Source organism: Zosterops lateralis, assembly GCF_965231275.1.
Source record: "Zosterops lateralis genome assembly, chromosome: 2".
NCBI lineage: Eukaryota > Metazoa > Chordata > Aves > Passeriformes > Zosteropidae > Zosterops > Zosterops lateralis.
In genome coordinates, this window is record NC_139763.1 from 116584032 (window position 1) to 116589216 (window position 5185).

The following is a 5185-nucleotide window of genomic DNA, read 5'->3' on the forward strand; positions in this document are numbered from 1 at the left end:
TTCCGCCGGAAACACCGGCAACAGCCGCGCAGTTCCGCCGCTGCTCCGCGCGCGGCCGCCGGGCGGCAGGAGCATCCCGGGCTCGGGCTGTCACCGCTCCCTTCAGCAGCCCTGGCACAAGTCAGAGCCACAGAATGTATTCTGCATTGGAAGGGACCTGCAACGATCATCGGAGGATCTCATCCTGGTGGGTGAGAGGCTGGACATGGCCCAGCCGTGTGCGCTGGGAGCCTAGAAACCCCCGTGTACTGGGCTACATCCAAAGGCCCGTGGGCAGCAGGGCAGGGAGGGGATTCTGCCCCTCTGCCCCGCTCTGCTGAGACCCCACCTGCAGAGCTGCATCCAGCTCTGGGCTCCCAGCACAGCAAGGACAGGGACCTGCTGGAGCCAGGCCAGAGGAGGCCACCAAGTTTATCAGAGGGATGAAGAACTTATGCTGTAAGGTAAGGCTGAGAGAACTGGGGCTGTTCAGCCTGGAAGAGAGAAAGCTTTAGGTCATCCTAACTGCAACCTGAAGAAAACTTACAGAAAAGAGATTCAATACTATTTACCAGAGCTTGCAGTGACAGAAGAAGGAGAAATGGCTTCAATTGAAAGAGAGTAGGTTTAGATTACATATAAGGAAAATTTTTTTCTCTGAGAGGGTAGTGAGGGCATGGTACAAGTTACCCAAAGAAGCTGTGGCTGTCTCATCCCTGGAAGTGTTCATAGTCAGGGATGGGGCTTGCAGTAACCTGGTCTAGGGGTCCCTATCCATGGCAAGGAGTTGAAATGAGATGATTTTCAAGGTCCTTTCCAACCCAAACCCTTCTGTGAATCTATGACTGATTGCAGTCCAGCTCCTGGCCCTGCAAAGGAAAACCCCAAGAATCCCACCACCATGTGTCTGAGACAGAGGTGGTGGAATCACAGCGTCTTTGCCCAGAGAAGTTCTGGAATCTCCCTCACTGGAGATATTCCACAATCATCTGGACACAATCCTGTGCCATGTGCTCTGGGATGACCCTGCTTGAGCAGGGTGGTTGGAACAGGTATTGCCTTCCAACCTGACCCACTCTGTGATTCTATGATTCTGTGAGCTCCGACAGTCTTGGTGCTGTGACCAGTGCCTTGGAGAGTAGTTCTAAACATTACTCTAAGGCAGGAACATCATCACAGAATGTTGTACCTCCACACTCACTGCCTGCTCCCCTTTGCTATCACTGCCCACCTGCACTGGGTTTGCATGGCTAGACTTTGGGAAGTGGAGCGGGGTAGCTACAGGGGAACACCCCAGTATTTTTATCTGAGAAACTGCAAGAAGCTTTCCTGGTGTCCAACAGAGCCAATGCCAGCTGGATCTAAGGCAGAGCCACTGCTGGCCAAGGTGAACTGTCAGCAATAGCGGTAGTGCTCAGGGATAACAGATTTAAGAAGGAAAAAAAGTTACTCTTCAGCAGCAATTGTAGGCAGATAAAGAAGGACTGGGAGTGTATGAGAGGAAAAGCCCCGCAGACACCAAGGTCAGTGCAGATGGAGAGGGAGAACATGCTCCAGGCACCAGAGCAGAGATTCCACTGCCCACACTGGAAAAGTGTGAGTCCTCATGAGGAGCAAGCAGCAGAGACAATGTGTGACAAACTGACTGCAGCCCTCATTCCCCACCTTCCTGTGTTACTGAGGAGGGGAGGAGGTAGAGAAATCAGGAGTGAAATTGAACCCAGGGAAGAAGGGAGAGATAGGGAAGACTTGCTTTTATTTCTCACTTCCCTACTCTGATTTGTCAATAAATTAAATGAACTTTCCTCAGTTTCCAAACCAGTCTGGTTTGCTGGTGGTGATCGTTTGTGCATGATCTCTCAAACCCACAAGCCTTTCACTATATTTTCCCTGTCCAGCTAAGGAGGGGAGTGACAGAGTGGTTTTGGGGGCCACTTGGTGTCCAGCTAAAGCCAACCCCTCACACCTCCCAACTGTCCTTCCTCCCCAAAAGATTGAACACAAGCAGAAACTAGCTGCTGCTCATGGAGGAAAACCATGGTTCACATTAAAACAATATATTTATGAAATAACTCAAGAGTTCATTTTGATGCTTTACAATTTAGCTCATGATGGTCTTCATCACAGTCTTCAGCTGGCAACAATATAAGTGGGCATCGTGAAGCCAGTGTCAGACAGTTACACTGAATTAGTGTCATTAAGAGCTAAAGCATGTAATTAAACTTAGCATCAAAATAATAAAAGACATGGAATTTTCCACCATGGAAACATCTGTGGAGCAGTGAGACAGCTGGCTCCCCTTGGTACCTGGCTCTGGCTTTCTTCATCACTTGGGCTCTCATCCATAAAACTAGGAGTGGGAGTATGGTAGCTATATGTGCCCTTTGTTACATTATTTGATAGGTTAAGAATTTCAGCAAGTCAATCATCCCGCTTCCTCATTTTTGAAACAAGTTAAATACAAGTCACTTAGAATTATGCTAATATTTGTGTAATTACAGCTCAATGACACCATTTCTCCTATTAACTCAAGGAATCATATGCAGTCAATGATCACATGACAGTCATCTTGGTTTAAATGGTTAAAAAAAAAGCAAAAGAAGGTTCCTAGTGTAGCACATAAAAAGAACACTTTAGTATTCTATGAGTAGATAAATGCAGAATGTTCAGAGAATGAAAGACAGAAACAAACCTGTCTCTCTGAGGGAGTATAGAACGACAGGAGTAAAGTTCTGCTTAATACTGCACACTGTAGAATGCACTGAATGCAAGGTCACTGGAGTGATACAAATTACAGGATCAGTACTGCTGAAAGATAATGTTTTATTTGCATGATTCACATTATTTCTTATACTAATTCCCATGCAAAAGCATAGAGAGAGCAGTAATCCATGGCCAGAAGCAGCAACAGCCTTGTAAAACAACGTGCAGTGTAATTACATCTTGAGAGGTGTATTCTTCATAATACCATAGAATTGTAGAATCATGGAATCATTAAAGTTGAAAAAGACCTCCAAGACCATCAAGTCCAATCTTTAACTGAATACCACCACATCTACTAAATCATATCACAAAGTACCACATTGTGGAGAGGCTAGCTGAGAAATGGAGCTTGAATGCTGGCTCAGGAATGGCAAGAAGACAAGGGACACAATAGCTCTCAGACTAATATTGTAACTAGAAGCTAGGACAAGGCCAGCATGAGGATGAGAAAAGAGGAACTAAATGCTATAAGGCGATACAAACTGTTGCAATATGCTGATATAACATAAAGTAAACTATTGTGTAGTCACTACCAATCAGGAGCTTGGCTTTTGCAATATGTATGAGCTAATTAAGCAAAGTATATAACTTAAGACTGTACTTGAATAAACGGAGTTCTGCTGATGACCATATGGTGTCGCGTCTCCCTTCTCCGACAAATGGCGCCCGAACAGGGACCCAAACAGGAACCTGAATCTGAAGCTGCTTCTCGTCTCGACTAAAAGAAAAAGGGGGAGCACGTCTGCCTGCACCTGGCGAAAGAAGAGCTTCCGCGCCCCGGTGCTCACATCGGTGGGGCTGGTAGAGAAACGGCGAAAGAAGAGCTTCCGCGCCCTGGTGCACGTCTGCCACGGTTGGAGAAGTAGGGTTGGGACCTGATGCAACCGGGTCGGCGTTAAACGAGGAAGGGATAACGCCCTCAGGAGCCATATAGGTGGTCCTGAGCCATACGTGCTGCCGAAGCCGGAGAGTTGCAACAGCGCTGACGATATAATGGACAGGCAAGCAGCATATGATTTATTTATGACAGGGTTAGAGAAACGGGGGGTTAAGGACATAAGGAAAGACCTTCCGAGATTACTAACATGGGGATATGCTAGAGGCTACTTTATTAATCCCCATTCAGTACATGAGCTTTCTGAATGGCGAAAATTTAGAAATAAGATATGGGAAGCAAGTTTAAATGATGATAAAACAGCCAAGAAGTTAGAGAAACAGTGGCGAGCAGTACATAATACTCTGCTGCAACACCAAGTAGAAAAACAAGCAGCTCAGCAGGCAGTAGCAGCCCAGGGAATGAATCTGACATATTCATCAGAGTCAGACTTTCCCTTGCCTCCTGGATGTACAGTACATGTGCCTCCAGAGCAAATAAGTGCCACCAAAGGGGACACAGTAGCTGCAGACTCTGTACCATCAGCTCCCCCAATGCCTCCAGTCGCTGCGGGTCAGCTGACAGATTCATGTCCATTACCATGGACTGGGGAGAGCGATGAAACTATTCCTAAAATTGAATCAGATTTGACAGAGGTAATGGCCAGGAATCAGAGGGAGGTATGGAGTGCACTAGCTAGAGAAGGAGTAGAACGAAGGAATGCACAGATGATAGAATCAGAGAGCTCGATGGCATGCAAGAACAGAGGCACAGGCTCTGTTAGGACCGAAAAAATGTTGAGAGGTCATGAAACTCGCTAGAGCTGCTATGGATAAGGTAAAAGATCCACATGGAACCCCTATATATATATGAGAATAAAACAGGGTAGAAAAGAACCATTAGGTAAATTTGTAGATCGACTAGTAGAAGGAATAGAAAATGCTAGAGTGCCACTCTATATGCAAGGAGCTATGTTAAAACACTGTATACTTCAAAATAGTAATCAGGCTACAAAAAACCTAGTTAACACCTTGAGAGCTAATTGGTCTGTAGAAGAGGCTCTAGAGAAAGCAGCATCTGTACCCTCTGGGCCTCAGGCATTTATTGTAAAGGCTATTAAAAAGCTAAGTGAAACACTTCAGAAACAGGCAGAGAGTAGTCAGGCTCAAGTTTTTGCTGCTCTTGCTCCACTCCAAGCTGCTGTTACAGCAAGTCAGCTGAAGCGAGGCGGAAAAGACCGAGAAAGGTGCTACTGTTGTAGAGGAAATCGGGAAATGGCAAGACCAGCGCGCCATCCAGCCGCCGCGCCGGGACACAAATAGCAGCTGTACAGCAGCCAGTGACCTGCACCCCGCCACCTCCGGAAGCCTCGACCTGGACTTGGCAGCCACAGTGGACATATCTATTAAGGACAATTGCACTGTGCCAGTTTCCACTGGAGTAAAGGGACCAGTAACCTATCAGGGACAGTCGGTTCCTGCTTTACTTTTGGGATGATCTTCTACTTTTTTAAAAGGATTGGACATTACTGTGGAATTTATTGATGCTGATTTCACAGGCGAGATTTGT